Source organism: Haplochromis burtoni, unplaced genomic scaffold (assembly GCF_018398535.1).
Source record: "Haplochromis burtoni strain Fernald_Lab_line unplaced genomic scaffold, NCSU_Asbu1 Contig_126, whole genome shotgun sequence".
Taxonomy (NCBI): Eukaryota; Metazoa; Chordata; class Actinopteri; order Cichliformes; family Cichlidae; genus Haplochromis; species Haplochromis burtoni.
In genome coordinates, this window is record NW_024582487.1 from 1,337,111 (window position 1) to 1,355,939 (window position 18,829).

Here is an 18,829-nt window from a genome sequence, read left to right on the forward strand (position 1 = left end):
ATATTTTAAAAAGCAAAGCCCTATTTTTCTGATTCACATGAAAAGTTTAGACACTGATCGAAACACCGCCTTACTCAGTAATGATTTACTGCTTTACTACTGAACCTTCCCAATGTTTATTCTATCCCCCTTGTACTGGCTTTCCAGTTCGGCCGCCAAAGTGATGTGCTGACGTGTTTCATCCAAAATGATGAGTCACTGAGGCTCTAAAGTAAAAGGTCTCCTAATGGTTTGTTTCACAGCCATGGGGATATTAGATGTCTTTCTCCAGTCCCTCAGTTCTGCCTTCTTGTTAGGGGCACTGACAGTCATCCTCCTTGTCTATTTCATCGTCACTTCAAGCTTCAATTCTCAAAAAAAACAAAAGGGTCCTCCAGGACCCAGACCACTACCTGTGCTGGGGAACCTGCTACAGTTGGACCTGAAAGGACCTTACAAAACATTGCTGGAGGTGAGAAAGTAATTGAACTATGCTGCAGATACAGTTCTCCAGTGTGGGGATGAACAAAAGTATTTTACCAGCATAATATAATCTGCAGTATGATCATTGCTTTAACAATGTAACAGATAGCTTTAAGATGGCCTTAAGATGTTTATGCATACTGTTATCATATTAACTTTGTATTTCAGATGCAGTTATAATTATGTTATACACATTGCATATCTGTGCTTATTTTGAGTTGATGTTCGGTTCATTAAGGGTCTTAAGCTTCACTGGCATGACTGTCCAGGTGATACATGCTGAGGGAAACTAGAACACAGAAGAAATTGCAATACATGCTTACAAAACACTTATATCAGGTTATTTTTATTATCATTGATAAGTTCATATTTTTGTATTAAGCTTTTAGTAGAGGTGCTTGATTAAAACATTTATTTAGTAGATGATATATACATAGTTTCAGTTCAGGTTAGTACATATGAGAGTGGCTTCTGTCTCTCTGTCTGGTGAGAGGTCAGGAGCTAGTCGGCGAGGTGAAGTAGGGTGCAATTGTGGTTAGCACACACACACACACACTCAGTTAGAGAGAATCATTTATAGGTGAAAGTTTAATCATGTTTTGCTCGGGGTTGCAAAAGAGCAGTTTGTCGCAGAACTGCTGCTGATGTGTCAAGATGACAAGCGAGCATCCGGCAGTAACAGGATGTACCTGTTATGAAGACGACGGCGGCGTTCTTTTTAAATTGAGTTAAAAGTCATTGTGGTTTTGATCTGATCTATGTATAAAATGTATCTGTGACGTTGAAGGGGCGTCATTAAATTTAAGCCCAGGTGATATAAAATATCTGTTTATGCTTTGATTAAGTCGAAGATCAATTGCTGTCCGTGGTGATCTTCCCACGCGTGTATTAAAATCATCGTTTGACTTCACCCGGCCGGATCAGTGTGGTTATTCTTCGATCACCTCTTGTACCCTTCCTCAATATTGAACCCTTAACATTTTGGAGGCTCGTCCGGTTATTGAGGAGGGAGAGTGAGTTGGAGGTTTAGAGGGAGAAATCCGGGGTCCAAGGTGGTCAGACGGGCAGACTTGACCAGTGGTCAAAAGTGAGTGGACGCACGCCGGCGCATCATATCTAAAAAGGTAAGACACTACCTGTTGAATTATTTCCAAAGTGTGTCAAATTGGGCTGTGAAAATTAAAAGTCTACTCACTGAAAATTAAAAGTCTACTCACAGGTGGATGTCTGTTTTGACTTTGATTTTGATGAGAATCTTATGACAGTACTGAGGATTTAAAGCAGTTGGACTGCTGAAAATGATTTTAGTATGTTAGGGAATTTGGTTATTTTTTGGTTATAAGGTTGGACCTGCTTCAGTCTTACACTTGGTTGGGTGTTTTACTGTTGTTTCAAAGTAGTATAAATTACTCAAGAACGCCAGTTGGACTGGTAAGAAGCGCATTTCTCGGAGGTAATGCTCCCTCCCGACCAAGGACGCTTGGCCCTGACCTATCGGCGAATGGGGTTAGTACGGTCGGCAACCGGGGAGAACTTGGGAACCTCCAAAATAGCTAGTGGTTGGACCACTTTACCGTTTGGAATGGTAATCTGCGCTTTTTTGGGCAGCAAAGGTTGGACCTTGGGTGTTGGACACTTAAATTAATTTAGGGATGTTAGAGATTAGACCAGAAACAGTTAGAGTCTGATGCTGGTGAATTGGTCGTAAAAAACTGAGAGTTTATCCGCTGGGCGGTTATTTTAAATTTGTCGAAATTGTCTAGGCGCTAAAGCTGACAGATCTGACAGTGGTTGTAAATATAAGACGTCTTTGTAATAATAAAATAAGAGAGTTTGGTGTGAGAGGAGGTTGTGTGTCGAGTCAGCAATGCATTGACTGCCTGCTGCTATTTTTAGACGGTGTGTGTGAGTATGAAAATGCGAATTAGTAAGCAGTGAACTGTTTAAACTATAGTGGTTTTACAGATACTGCTGCAAACTTTGTTGAGTGTGTGTTTAAAATGCCATTTATGTTTATTAGATGGCTATAAATAAAGTTTTGAGTTGCCGTAGTGGATGTATAGTAATTGACTGAGTTTGAATGTAGATAGATAAATATAGTGAGAGCACTGTATATACTCAAGATTAACATATTACTTTCAGTAGTAACTTCTCTCCAGCAATAAATGCTGGTGCGTTAAATTTTTTCAATTTCTTGTGTGTGCTGTGTGAATTAATAGAGGTTTCAATTGTTTTTTGACTTGCTCCTTCTGATTATGAAAACCATGTATACTCTTAGGAAAGCGTATTTTGAGTTATATTCCTGAATGGTCACAGTTTAAGTGTGTGAATGCTGTGAGTAGTAGGTTTTGAGTGATTGGGTGTGATGTGTACAAAAGAATGAATAATAATAACACTATGAAAATGAAAGGAGTTTGAGGTAGTGCTGAAGCTATTTTTAGACTGTGTGTGTGCATGCAAATGAGGCAGCTGCTGCGGAGCGCATGAGAGGATTGTGCTTTCGGTTTCGTGTGTTATCCAGCTCTATAAGTATTGTTTGCATATGTGGTTAAATGTCTGTGATTAAAATGCTGGCTTAGTATGTAACAACACTGTAAATAGAGTTTTGTATGATGGTTGTGAATATATGAATGGTGTCGGCGTTTTGAAGCAGAATATAGGAATTGTTTGGGTCTAAGGCCAGCGTTTTGGCCAGAGGATTTAAGGTGGATTTGAAGGTTTAAATAAGAAATAAAGGCGTGATGTTAGTGAGAAGGGTTACAGTCTGAAAGTGTTGTTAATGTACATATTGGAGAAGTAATTGTATAGAAGTGGAGTTTTTTTTCTGTCTTAGTATGAATTAATTGAATTAATTTAGTGTTGAGCTTTGGTTTTAATGTATAGATGTAACTGCATCTGATTGCAAACTTGAGTCTCTTAGGAAAGTAAGACATTTTAATTCACTTAAGAGTTTTGAGTTGTAGTCTAAAATGTGAGTATGTTGTATGTTCATTGATTAGAATAGATAATATGAGACCATAAGTAAGAAAGTGTTAAAAGGATATGAGCTGTCTTGATGCAGAATAAGTGGAGTGGTCATCCTAAAAGGATTGAATGATGCTCTAACTCTGTGGTCAAGTCAGACATAGGCTTTAAGCAACCATGAGCCACTAATAAGCGTGACAGATTAATGAGTATGTGTAAATTGAACTTGTTAAATAGCTTTGATAGGAGTAACTCAATGAGCACGCAATAAAGTGGACTTTTTAGGGGCAGTTTACCACCGATACCATAACATGCAACTGAATTTGTAGTTCAATAACAGATTTTAAAAGATAACTTTTGATTTTTGACAAAAGAGAGAAAATTCAGGTTACATATAGTTACACATAAAAAAGGAAATGCTTATCTTTGCGTCTTGTCAGATTGAAATTTCAAATGTAGGGGATCGCCTGGAGGTGAATTGTGTGGGGCACGGGGAAACAGAGGAGTCACCTTATGATTTTTCAGTGTGCATAGAGATAGAGGAGGCTGAACTAGAAGCCTGCCTGTGCCGTTGTTTTCTTTTATTTGAGGGTCTGCTTGAAATTAGTGAGATCGACCACATTGATGTATGGGAGCCTTCACGCGCAGCGATTTTTTTGTTAAACATGTGGCAGGCTGTGCAAAACGGAGAAAGTTTTGACATAATGTAGGGTGATTTCTTGGTTTTAGTTTTATTAGTACGGGATAAGTTGAGTGACGTTTCAGGGTGTTTTGTGGGAGAAGTAAGGTTGAGACGGTTGTCAGCGCATTTTGAACTGAGGAGATTACGCGGAGTAGCCGTGTCTACTGTTGGTGTCCTTGGTTGAATTAGAACCGGGCTAAGAGCGTACTTGAGGGCCGGGGAGAGTGGGGTTGCCGTTAATCTCCCGGTCCCAAAAGGTACGGTGTGTTGCTGTAGAGTGTATAAGGGATGCGCAGCGCCGTTAACGGGTTTAAACACTAATCAAAGGAACTACGGAAGAGAGGTAAGTATATGGAGGTGAGCGTGTGGCGCATAAGAGCTGCTGGTTTCATATACTTATATTTTGAGTGCAAACGATTTTGACTGAGTGTCAACATTTGAGAACGCGAGGACAGCGTCTAAAGTGCTGGGTTAAACTTTGTGTGTCACCGAGCAGGGGAAGAGGAGCCAGTGACTGCGAGAACGGTGAGACATATTCTAAAACCGAAAGTTAAGCGTGTCTGGGTGACCTAGACCTAGAAGGCGGAGTCGACCAACGTCATTTGAAAAGGTAAGTGTGTGTTTCAGAGAATGGCTGACAGCTCGGGTGCGACACCTAGTGGGAAAAGGGGATATAAACCTCTGAAGGATCAGCTTGAACAGCTTAAGAAAGCTATTCGTTTGGCTTCCCCTGGAACATTAAAATCAGCAGAGAAGGAGTGCCAAGCGATGGAGGTTGAGGTAAGCAAACTCATTATATCCCAACAGAAAGGGCTGGGTGACAAAATAGCTCTGAGCTTGGTGTTAAAAACTGAAGGAGAGAGATGTGAACAGAGATTGAAACAATTAGAAGAGGAGTCCGAGGGACGTTCAGTGAACAGGAAAGCCAGAGGAGAAATTACGGACCTAAAAGAAACTCATGCCAAGTGCTATAAGTGGCTGTTCCTGTGGAAGGCAGCCTCTTCCTGGATGAAGGAGGAGGCGGAGACGACTGGACCAGACAGAAAGGAGGAGGATGACACAGGAAAATCAGGAGACATGGTGAGTATGATGGAGTCTTTGAAACACCTGAAGGAGGAAAATAAGAAACTAGAGGACCGAATGAAGGATTTGACTCCGAAGGTGGAAGAAGCTCACAGGTATCACACACCGAAACTATATCCTTGGGCCGCATTGACGCCTAGTGCCCCACCACCACCGTATGTCATGCCTGTAATGACCCTTGGAGGGGGACAAGTTCGTGGTCCGGAAGGACAAACTGGAGTTGTTCTTGGAGGAGTAGTAGACGTAGAATATACTAGCGCACGCCAAACTATTCCCGAAGAAGGGACAAGGGCAGTGGAATGCCAGTCCCAAAATATGGGAGGGAGAATGATAGCCTCAGCTGCAGATGAAGGCTCGACCTCGCCTCCCAGTTTGCTGGATACTGGAAACATGATACAGGCCGAAGTGTCAAGGGTGGAACTGCCAAGGCAGGACAGAGAGGCCAAAAGGACCCCTAGAATGGAGGACATGATACCAACAGGGGACACAACCAAGGGGGAACCCTGGGAGGAAGAAGTGTATGGACGAATGCATGAGGCCCCACGTGCGCTATTAGAGGCATTAAAGGCATTGGATGTCATAAAGCAGAGAGTAATGAAGGGAGTGTCAGAAGAGGAGAACGAAGACTGTGCGACTTCATCAGAAGAAGAGGCCGATGAGGAGGACGGAGACGGAGGAGGAGCTGAGTCCCAACCGGGTACGAGCCTAGTTTTGAGGAAAAGAAGTGTGAAGAGAGACCAAGCACAGAGACGGCCCATATTCAAGAGCTCAAAGGGAAAAGGAAAGTTGAGGAAGAGTAGAAAAGTGAGTTTCGAATGAGGAGCTGCTGACCCTGGTTTAAATCTGCCTTTAATAGCAGGTCCAAAGAACGAACCAGTTTATCGCGCCTATAAGGTAAGAGATTTGGAAGCATTGGTTAAACAACTTCCACCAATAACTGAGGGAGGAGCTAGCTGGCTGAGAAAGCTGGGCGCACTGACCGAAGGAGACGAACTTGCTGTGGGCGATTTTCGTGCCTTGGCTGGACGTTGTATGTTGGGTGGTGGGTTAGCAGATGTAGAGGACATAGCTCAAACAACCAGATATGCAAATGACCTGCCATACCATGAGGTGCAGAGTGTGTTAGCAGATGCAGTCCGGGAGAAGTACCCAACCCCTAACACTGGAGCTATTCCAAAAATTATTTGGGATCCCAAAAACACACCCAGAGAGTTTTTAGCTAAAGCAAAGGAACAATGGCTGTCAGAAACAGGAATACATCCGGGGAAGGAGGGAGAAAGTAGAGCGTGGTTCCGTTCGGCTGTGCTGGCAGGGCTGCCCAACCAAGTTGCCATTGACTTAGAAAAGAACCCAGATTTTGCCGTTGCAGATTCCGTGCAGTGGGAGAGACATGTGACCCACAGACTCCAGCAGGAACAGGATTTCGCGAACAAACAAAGAAAGAGTTAGAGGAAGTACAGGCGCAGCTGCTTAGGCTACAGCTGGGGGAGGCTCGCGAAAAATATAATGCAAAGAAAAAAGAACCGAAAGAACTAAATAAGACTATAATGATGGCAAGGCCCCAGCCGGATCCTGTGCCTGAGTGGCCAGATCTGGGCCCGAATCTCTGCCCTGATGACCGGTGGCCCGTCAATGCACCAAGGCAGCGTCAACCTGTAGGGAATTGGGGGACCGGTGGACCGCAGAGAGGGCGTGGTGGATCCGCGGGGGGAGGACAAAGGGCTCGGAATCCAGGGAATCCCGGCGGTGTGTCTTGGACTGCGTGTCTGAGATGTGGAGCAGAAGGACACTGGGCTCGACATTGCCCTGAACCGCCCCAACAATGGCAAGGGCGTGGCAATCAACCCCAGGCACGAGGAGGCCCAAGACGAGGAGCTGCTTATAGGGGAGCACATCAAGCTCCAAACCCAAATGCAGCACCAGTCGCCCAGTACCCAGTAGCTGACTGGGGCTGGGAGGGGGAGCAATACTGACGGAGCCCGGAGAGACCGAACAGCGTGGGGACGGCAGAACCCATGCTGTCGATGACCGTGGAAGGCACTGAATTGCCTTTCCTGGTGGACACTGGAGCAACATACTCAACACTGAGAGCCACACCAGACAGTGCAACACTCTCCTGTCACACAGTTAATGTGGTGGGTTTTTCCGGGGTTCCAATGACTCTGCCATTGACAGATCCAGCATTGACAAAGCTGGGAAAACAGACTTTGAAACACCAATATGTGGTGTCCTCACAGGTGCCTGTGAATCTCATGGGCAGGGACCTGCTCGTGAAGCTGGGAGCCACAATTATCTGCTCGGCAGATGGACTAACTGTTACTCTGCCTGGAGGAAAAGAATTCCCGTGCCTGGGATCACCTTCAAAGACTCAATATCTAGTCCAGAACTCTGAACAAGTCACTGCTGAAATCTACTGGGGGAGGCTAGTGGAAGAAGGCATTCTGAGACATTATCAACGGTGGAAACCCTGGATAATGAGCCTGGCCGTCTATTCCCTGCCGCGGGATCCTTTCCACGTCACTCTCTTTTATGATAGGGAAGATAACGATATCTATCGGGAACTGTTCCAGTCTGATCTTGAGGGACAGACGTGGGATGTGCGAACACATAACATTTATGTTGGACCAGAAGGTGTGGCCGCGGCTGTGAAATTTACTGATGAACAACTGCCTTGGTACAATGTGGGAGAGGATTCAGCCCCTCATATTACCTTGGCGGTCCACGAGGGTCATGGGGCAAGAGATCTGGGACCGATGGTCAAGCGGGCGCTGGACAACGCATGCTGGCAAAGCACCCAAATTCCAAATGTCTGGTATGCACCAAAATGTAAAATATATCGCATAACTTGTTTGTCCAACGATGCAGTGATCTTAGAACATAAAGAAATTTCCAGAATACATGGCAGGGAAAGAATGGATCATCCGGATGCAGTAGCTGAGCTCTCAAAATTGCCTGACACTTTGTGGTCCGCAGGGCCCACGGATGTGGGTTTGGCTAACTGTTCGCCTGTCCTGTTCCAGCTGAAGTCTGACACACCAATTAACAGACCACAGTATAAGCACAAAAGTGAAGCAGAGGAAGGCATAGCTGAAACCATTGAAGGGCTGTGGAAGGCAGGAGTGCTTGAGCCCTCATGTTCATTTTGGAACACACCTATTTTGCCAGTGGAAAAACATGGAACAGGGAAGTACCGTATGGCACATGATTTGAGAGCGATTAATGCCATACTGAGGACTGACACTGCGCCTGTACCGTATCCGTACACAGCTCTGACCGAAATTACCGGGGACCAAAAGTGGTTCACCTGTATTGACCTAGCGAATGCATTCTTTTGTCTCCCACTGCACAAGTCACTCAGAGACATTTTCTCATTCACATACAGAGGCCGTAAATTTAGGTACACACGCCTGCCACAAGGCTTTGCACTCTCACCAGGCATTTTCAATCAGGTGTTGAAAGAGGCACTGTCCCTATGTCAACTGCCGGAGGGTTGTACACTGATACAGTATGTTGATGATCTTCTTATTGCAGCCCCGTCAGCAGCGGCCTGTACGGCAGCATCGCTCGTGGTGCTGAACAGATTGGCGGAGTGTGGCTTCAAAGTAAGTAAAGAAAAACTGCAGTTGGTCCGACCAGAGGTAACATTTCTGGGCCGGGTGATCGCACACAAATCAGTGGGATTAATGAACACACACAGAGACCAAATTCTGACACATCCAAAACCAAGAACTGTGAAGGAGTTGCTTTCCTTTCTTGGCTTGACAGGTTACAGCAGACAGTTCATTCCGAACTATGCTGGTAAAACCGCCCCTTTAAGGGACCTGATCAAGAAAGTCGGCATTCGAAATCTTAAGGCTGAATTGCCTTGGACGCCGAACACAGAGACAGCGTTCATTTCACTAAAACAGGATTTGTCAAGAGCCACAGATCTAGCCACACCTAACTACGATGAGGCGTTTTACCTTGATGTTTCAGAAACAAATGGGGTTGTAAATGGTGTCTTGTTTCAGAAAAAAGGGGGAGGTAGAGATGTGCTTATGTATGTTAGCATAAGATTAAATTCAACAGAAGCAAGGCATCCCACATGCACACAACACGCAGCAGGAGTAGCAAAAATAATTCAGAAAACAGCACACATAGTGAGGGAACACCCACTGAAAGTGCTTACCACACACAGTGTAGTGGCATATGTGAACTCACAGGCATTCACAATGACCCCACTGACGCAACAGAGGTTGAGCAAAATTTTAGATGCGCCAAATTTGACATTCACACATGAAGGAATCAATATGGCAGATTTAATGGGATCAGGAGAACCACATGACTGTGTTAAGAAAGCCCAAGTTGAAGGAAAAATCAGGGAAGACCTGAAGGCAGAGCCTATACTTGGAGCTGAGGACTGGTTCACAGATGGATGCTGCCACAGAGATGAAGAAAGATTGAAAGCCGGCTATGCTGTAGTCTGTAGAGTAGGAACTGAGTTTCAGATAAAAGAAGCAGGAAAAATTGAGGGACAACAGTCGGCCCAGAGAGCTGAAGTGATAGCCCTAACTCGAGCCCTGAGGTTGGCTAAGAACATGAGAGTGAACATCTACACTGACTCAGCATATGCGTTTGGAGCAGCTCATGTGGAACTGGCTCAGTGGAAGAGAGCCGGGTTCAGAACGGCCACTAATGCATCAATTTGTCACAAGAAGGAAATGGAGGAACTGGAAAAGGCCCTGGAGGATCCAGACGAGGTAAGTATCATAAAATGCAAAGGCCACTCACAAGCAGACAGTATGGTGGCGAAAGGAAATCAGAAAGCTGATGAAGCCGCAAAGGAAGCAGCAGGCTACAAAGGACAGAGACAAATGGTGCAGGTAACCCCAGAAGAGGAGACCAGCACTAACAGCATGGAAGAAGTCAGACAGGCTCAGGAGGAGACATCCTGAGAGGAAAAGGGGGTGTGGGAAAACAAAGGAGCCTGGCAAGATGGCGGTTTGTGGAGAGGGCCAGATAGGCGTCCCGTTTTAACGGCCAAAATGGCGGAACAGAAGGTGAATGAGGCTCATGGGCTTGGCCACGTGGGTGTGAAACAGATGGAGAGAAACTTGTGCCGATGGTGGCATCCTGATCTGAGAAGGATGATACTGGAAAAGGCCAGAACGTGCCTAATTTGTGGGGCACACAACCCAAAGCCAGCGGTAAAACCTGACGCCGGTAAGTTTCTTATGCCAGAGAGGCCAGGAGAAGAGGTTGTGATGGATTACACCGATATGATTGATACAGGCCCAGGTGGGGTGAGGTATTTGTTGGTGTGTGTGGATGCTCTGACCGGATGGCCCGAAGCATGGGCGACCAAACGTGAAGACGCGAAAAGTGTGATTAAGTGCTTAATCAATCATTACATTCCAAGGCACGGGTTTCCCAAGAGAATTAGATCGGACAATGGCACTCACTTCAAGAACAAAGATTTGCAAGAGGTAGAGAGGATGTTGGGAGTGCAACATAAGTTTGGGACAGTTTATCATCCCCAATCTCAAGGAAAGGTAGAAAGAATGAACCTAAATTTGAAAAACAAGTTGGCTAAAATTTGTGCGCAAACAGGGCTAAATTGGGTCGCAGCCCTGCCCATTGCTTTGATGACCATAAGATGTTCTGTTAACCAATCCACAGGTTTCACGCCTTACGAGCTGCTGACTGGGAGACAGTTTCCAGCACCCTGGACAGTGGTCCCGGTGGAGCAGCCCAGGACAACCAACAGGTCTCATGCAGAATATTTTAATGAGTTGAAAGCTCTTGTGTCCAGCTTTACAAAACAGGTCACTTGTGAGAGACCCGCGGGGAACGGAGAGGTCCCGGACGCAAAGGCGGTGTGGCTAAAGGTCATTAAGCGAAAGTGGAAGGAGCCCCGCTGGACTGGTCCGTATGAGGTGACCGCCCGGACGGCCACAGCAGTCCAGCTGAAAGGGAAAGGCGACACCTGGTACCACTGGTCGCAGTGTGCACCCGCACACGAGAGCTTGGTGGAGGAAAACTCGTCTTCAAAGAACACAGGTGTCAACAAACAGAGGCAGAATAAACCCTCTCACCTGTGCAACGGGCCGACCAGTAGTCAACCTGGAAGGCTGAAGAAAGAAGAGCAGCCTAGGAGGAGATCGCCGCGTCTACAGAAAGGAGTGGTAACAAACTAAGAGTTTGAAAAGGGGTGGTTCAAATAAAAAGAGTAAAAGGAAAAGAGAAAAACAGAAACAAAGTTTCAAAAAATTTATGCTAAGTATAAAATACACATCACAAAATGCCACCCCGTGAACCAGAGACTCGTGAGGAGAGAGTACTGATTAAAATGTTCTTGTGATTGTCAGTTTGATGTCTGTGATGATATTAATAATGGCCCTATGTTTGTTTGTCTATATTTTGCAGAAAAGCCCACGCGAACTGTCTGAACACAGAGGCCAGTTCAGTCCAGCACCAAAAGAGAAACCGATTGTGGAAACAGGGCTAAAAAGGAGATCAAAGCACGAGGTCTCGGGTAAAAGGGATGAGTGCCTCAGTACATATGGTGGTTTAGAGTTGAACTATGTTAATGGGTCTACAACTTCATTCACATTTGACTTGTGTGATGTTTTTAAGTGTAAAGGAGCAGATAGTAGGTGGAGAGGATATAATGTGTGGGTTTGCTGGGATTATGCAGTGAGTACACATTGTGAGAGAGGAAGTCGGCCCTTTGCAAACTGGTGTCGGAACTGGAATCAGGTAAAGGGTTACACTGGGGAAAATGGGGAAGCGTTAGAACAAGGGTCAGAGAACGTGCTGAAACTTCAAAGAGATTATAGTCCATCTAAGAATCCTTTGACTATGTTGCTGGGCAACTGGCGGCGTAAAAACTCTGTGTATTTAGTTTTGGGTGTGGAGACTGTGGGAACTGATCCGAAGGGGTTGATTAAAGTTAATTTTCTTGAAAAGGTCAATCACGTAAATCCCATAGAGCCAGTTAGAGAAGGAAAGGAAATACACATAATTAACAACCCAATAAACTCTGTTGCAAATTTTACAGGAAAAAGGGGAAACGGGTCGTCATATGTGGTACCAGAGGAACAGGAACCAAAGGATAGACGAGTCCTGGCAGTGGACTATACCAGACTGAAGCCTCAAGATTTAATTGAGCGCGCCACTGGGTTCAGTGACAGTAATCTCTGGCTGGACTGGATGGCTCTAAATGCTAGGGAACAAGAGGTATCTAATTGTGTTGCTTGTGCCTCTGCTAGACCACGTTTGTTCACAGAGCCCGCTCCACTCCATCCGGAGGACAAGTGGGGCTATGATTGCATGTTGCGAATGACTAGAGGAGCGGTGAGTACTGGAAACTGCACTGTGTTGTCCAGTTTGTTTCCTCCAGTCGATAAGCGGACAAAGGCAGGACCATTTTTGCCGAAAAAAGATAATTATACGTGTTTTAAGTTCTCCACAGATAAAGTAGCATATAACGTGGGAGAAATCGACCCAAGTTGGTGCGCTGTTACCCAGACGGGGAGAACCACAAACAATATAAGTGATCCCAACACTTTAATTGGAACTTGGGCTAGAAGTGGACTTTATTATTACTGTGGGCACACACTGTGGCTCGTGTTCCTCTGGGAAGTGTGGGGACATGCGCGATGGTGAGACTAGGAGCACCTCTTATGCTAATTGGAAATCAGGTAAAAACCATTCCACAGCACAACACACGCACATTGGCAGCTAGGCGGAAGAGACATATCCTGTCCAAGAGCGGGACTGAGGGAACACACGCTTATGACCCTAGGCTGAATTCGCCAACCTGGATTGACTCAATAGGGGTCCCCAGGGGAGTTCCAAGTGAATATAAACTTGTAGACCAAATAGCTGCCGGTTTTGAGAATCTTCCAATAATTTCTGCTCTCTTTCCAGTGACCCCGAACAAAAATGTAGACAGAATCAATTATGTTCACTATAATTTGCTGAGGCTCTCTAACCTTACCAGAGACGGGATGGAAGGGTTAGCGGAGCAGATGGGTCCGACCTCATTAGTGGGGATCCAAAATAGAATGGCCCTTGATATGTTGTTGGCGGAAAAAGGGGGCGTTTGTGCTATGTTCGGTGACCAGTGTTGTACTTTTATCCCGAATAACACTGCTCCAGATGGCTCGGTGACGCGAGCATTGGAGGGGCTAAAGAGTCTCTCTAGGACCATGCATGACCACTCGGGAATTGACAACCCGCTGGAGAACTGGATGACCTCAGTGTTCGGACAGTGGAAGGGGTTTGCACTTTCAATTATGTTTTCTCTAGCTGTTTTAGTGGGTATTCTGGTGACTTGTGGTTGTTGTCTCATTCCTTGTGCCCGAAGATTGTTAGAAAAGGTAATTACGAAGGCAGTGGACCCTGGGGCAGTGGCCCCTATGTCCATGATGCCATTGATGGATATGGAAGTAGCTGAGTGGGCCGAGGAATGAACAACGACGTATGTATCGACCTCTGGTTTGCCAGAGGTCGAAAGGGGGATTGTGGGGATGAACAAAAGTATTTTACCAGCATAATATAATCTGCAGTATGATCATTGCTTTAACAATGTAACAGATAGCTTTAAGATGGCCTTAAGATGTTTATGCATACTGTTATCATATTAACTTTGTATTTCAGATGCAGTTATAATTATGTTATACACATTGCATATCTGTGCTTATTTTGAGTTGATGTTCGGTTCATTAAGGGTCTTAAGCTTCACTGGCGTGACTGTCCAGGTGATACATGCTGAGGGAAACTAGAACATAGAAGAAATTGCAATACAGCTTACAAAACACTTATATCAGGTATTTTATTAATTCATATTTTGTAGAGCTTTTAGTAGAGGTTCTTGATTAAAACATTTATTAGTAGATGACATATCATAGTTTCAGTTTGGTTATTACATATATGGATGGCCTGTCCTCTGTTCTGGTGAGAGGTCAGGAGCAGTTGGCGAGTAAAAGGGTGAATTGTGGAGCACATTACACGACGAACCACAGACACTAACTACGATACACTAAGCGAGCTAGTCCCACACCCACAACACACACACACACACATTAGTTGAAGAATCTATTTATAGGGAAAAGTTTAATCATGTCTTGGTGCTAAATGCAAGTGTTCGGTCGCGAGGAACTCGTCCTAGGTGTTCGCAAGATAGGACAAGCAGACACTGCAAGGTAACAGGATAGTGGCAGCCTGTAAATGAAGAGAGGGGATGTTCTTAATTGTGTTAAAGGTCATTGTGGTTGTTGATTGATCTATGTAGTAAAATGTATCTGTGACGTGAAGGGGCGTCATGTAAATCAAGACCCGGTGATTTATAAAATATGTTTTGCTTTATAAGTCGAAGATCAATTGCTGTCTGTGATCTTCCCACGTGTGAATTAAAATCTCGTTTGACTTCACCCGGCCGGATCAGTGTGGTTATTCTTCGATCACCTCTTGTACCCTTCCTCAATATTGAACCCTTAACACCAGGCAACCTTTTAGCGTTGGTTTCTTTGATGTGTGTGAAAATATGATCATATTCTGTTTTTCGTAGTTATCCAAGAAATATGGATCAGTCTTCACTGTCTATCTGGGTCCAAACAAAGTGGTGATTCTGGCAGGATACAGGACGGTGAAGGAGGCACTTGTTGACTATGATGAAGAGTTTGGAGACAGAAGCCCAACGAACATTGCACATGAATTTAACAAAGGACATGTTAATATTAATGCTATTCTGAAAAGCTTTTAGCTTTTTTTCTATTTTGGTACTGTCAAACTAAAATATGACCACTCTCAGGAGTTCTGTGGTCCAATGGTGACTCATGAAGAGAAATGAGACGCTTTGCATTGACTAAACTGAGAGACTTTGGAATGGGCAAGAGAGCATGTGAGGACAAAATAATGGAGGAATGTCAACATCTCATTGAAGTATTTAAGAAATTTAAAGGTAAAAAAACTATCACATTTGTTTGACCTGAATTGAATTAATGGTCCAATTACTTATACTGACTGTATGTGTTTGCTTTGCTACAGGAGAAGCGTTTGATACAACCCAATCAATTAACTGTGCAGTCTCTAATATTATCTGCTCCATCGTCTATGGCAGCAGATTTGAATATAATGATCCAGAGTTTACATCTTTGGTAGATCGAACAAACAGATTTGTCAGACTCGGTGGAAGTCCCTCAATACAGGTATTGATTCCTACTTTTTGAAGTGTACAGACTCAGTTGGAGTTTTGTTTTTTCAAGGTACAAAAATCAATAACTCTTGCAAATGATTTATTTACTAAATATATGGCGCTTGACAGATGTACGACATGTTTCCAGCGCTATTCAAGAGGATTGCTGACACAAGTAAATTCTTCAAACTGGCTCCTGCCAGTGTGAAACAAAACCAAGCCATCTTCAGTCGTTTAAAGGAGACTTTGAATCCACAGATGTGCAGAGGCTTTGTGGATGCCTTTCTGGTCCGCAAGCAAAATCTCGAGGTTGGAATCTCTAGCATCTTTCAATCTTATACTCTTGAAATGCTGAGTAAAGATCATTGTGAAATTGTGCATGTTCCTGCTCGGCTATCGTGAAAACAAAACAATTGTTCTGTTTCCCAATATCTGACTACATCCAGCATACCTATAAGTTTTTGTTCTGGTATGTTACATCCTCGTTACTGTTCGGTGCCTTGACACTTGTAGCTCTCTTCACAACAACACAGACACGAGTCGGTTCTTTGAAACGGGCGTTTATTACTTGGGCTTTATCTCCTCAGCTTCTCCATCACCAGTACGCCGATACGCCATTACGCCAATACGTCGTGAGAACTGGTCACGAGCGAACAGTACAAACCAATTAGCAACTTTACAGTACACATATTAAGTCCAAACACAAATAAAAACATTTCTCAAATGACAAATACCTCGTTGGCTGCTTGTCCTTAAATCCTTGTGTTGCTTTTTCTTTTAGTAAACCTTTAGCTTAAAATCGCTTCATGAGAGACATCTGCTCCCTCGCAGTCCATGAAAAAAGTCTCGTGTACTCTCGTAAAGGGTATTCTCACGAGACACTAGCTCTTACACTTTACACATGTACATTTCAAATAAAGACATTTCAACACAAACTATATATACATTAATGAAATTATGTAGCTTATTATAAATCAGTCATCTACGTCATGAAATCTACACAGAACATTTTAACAGCATTTGCAATGCTTCTTTTTCTACTGTGTAACCCCCATTCAATTTTGGGATTAGGATGATTTGAGTGACTTTGCTGTTAAATGTCTATGTGCAGGAATCTGGGATTACCAACAGTCACTTCCATGATGATAATCTTATGATAACAGTCATGAATCTGATTGCTGCCGGCACTGAGACAACATCAACTACACTGAGATGGGGACTTCTGCTAATGGTCAAATATCCAAAAATACAGGGTGAGGAGCTCAAATAATCCACTTTAAAGACACTTTTACTGGAAATCAAATGACACATGTCACAAGAGCAATATCACAATAATCGTACATTTATTGAGTATGGTGGAGTGTTACTGTTACTCTAATAGGGATCAAATGTGTCCACTACTCTTGTTCATACTCTAGATGAGGTCCAGGAGGAGCTGAGGAGGGTCATGGGAGATCAACAGATGCAGGTTGCTGACAGGAAAAACCTTCCCTTCACTGATGCCGTCATCCATGAGATACAGAGACTGAGCAGCATCGCCACCACTGCACTTCCTCACAAAACCACCCAAGACATCACTTTTCAGGGTCACTTTATTGAGAAGGTAAGACTAATTGTTATCTATTCAAAGCTGCCTGGCACTGAGCCAGTAAGTTTTGAAATAATGTAACTACATCCCACATCCTGTGTCAACTCTGAGTTGAAGTGCCAAAGTTGTAAAGCTACAAAAAACCCAAGTGCAGACAAAAAGACTAAAAATGAGTGGGAACAGTTGTTATCAGTTTACTGAGTGCACAAAACAGAAGCTTGATGCCATCTTGGACGGGCAATCACAGGAATACGGGAAAGTTTGAAACTGAATCCAAATCAAAAGTTTGTGCTGTTTTTATGTGTTGTCTTAGTACGTTTTGTACTTTGTGCATCTCTGAAATCAGCTGTTATCTGCAGGGAACCACAGTGTTTCCTCTCTTGACATCTGTCCTGCATGATCCAAGTGAGTGGGAGAGGCCTCACAGCTTTTATCCTGCTCATTTCTTGGACGAAGACAAAAAGTTTGTCAAGCGAGATGCCTTCATTCCATTTTTCTGCAGGTTTGTGAGCTCAGCCATTACCACTGAGGTACATCTCTTCACAGGACAGTTGATTATTATTCATCTCTTGCAGGTCGCAGGATTTGCCTCGGAGAGAGTCTGGCCAGGATGGAGCTCTTCCTCTTCTTCACCACCCTCCTGCAGCGTTTTCGTTTCACTCCTGCACCTGGAGTTTCAGAGGATGAATTGGATCTCACTCCAGCTGTGGGCATTACTCTCAGCCCTTCACCTCACAAACTGTGTGCAATTTCCAGAATGTGAGGAACAGATGTTCTCTAAAAAAATATGTCTCCTGGTTAAAAGATTCACCTCAGTTTATTCCAAAATGATCTGACTCCAGTTGTGGGCATTACTCTCAGCCCTTCGATTCACAAATTATTTGCTGTTTCCGGTTTGTATGCCCTGTGAAAATAAACCAGCCTAATTTTTTTTCAGAATATTTCCTTTTGTCTTTTTTTGTCCTTTATTTCAGAGTCACTGATTTACAAAATGTTTAGTTCGTTTGTTCCTTTTTGTTTCAAGGTAATTTTATTAGCCCAGTCTCATGTAGGTAAAGATGTCACATTTGCCTTGTGCTTTAGAATAGTCTCTGAATAGCTGTCTGTAAAGTTTTGACTGACAATAAAGGCAGAATGTTTTGATAATCTAAAAATGCTACATCAGCACATGTATCATTTTCTCACTTGCTCTAAAGATGTAACATGTTAAAGGTTTTTCTCCACAATAAAGATCAAATGCTGCAACAGTGTATGTCATACTCATTACTGCCCTCTCTAGATCATTTTGATAATTCAAACTGTCCAGACAACGCTGTGTGTATCCTTCCCAAAGGAGGACTCCTTCACTTTTCTTAGCAAATACCCACAATGCTGTAGAGGTTTACAGGTGGGTTGACAAAACAATATTATTATTGTTAGCCAGAGGTGGGACCAAGTCATTGTTTTGCAAGTCTCAAGTAAGTCTCAAGTCTTTATCCTTAAGTCTCAAGTCTTTATCCTCAAGTCTCAAGTCAAGTCTCAAGTAATGTCAGGCAAGTCAGAGTCGAGTCTCAAGTCACTGGTGTAAAAGTCCGAGTCAAGTCACAAGTCTGAAATTTTGAATTTCAAGTCCTTTCGAGTCTTTAAAAAAAAACGAAAAAAGAATGTTGCAGTTATGCTAAATGTAAATATTAGACCATGTAATTTTTAAATCTGTGTTTTTCTCAACACATGACAAAATAGTGAACTTAGAAAATATACACAAATTGTGAAATTGCACCTCTTTAAAATGCAGCTCAATTAAACCTAGCTCCAAGAATAATTTTCACCGACAGTTCTGAGATAAGCTGCATGTTATTCTTGGATGCGGTTGTAGGACCGGCTTTAAAAT

The 18,829-nt window shown here is 43.7% G+C and overlaps 1 pseudogene; it reads left to right on the top strand.

Moving 5' to 3' along the window:
• Positions 1 to 203: 203 nt before the first annotated feature.
• Positions 204 to 18,113, top strand: LOC102309631 (annotated as a pseudogene).
• Positions 18,114 to 18,829: the final 716 nt, after the last annotated feature.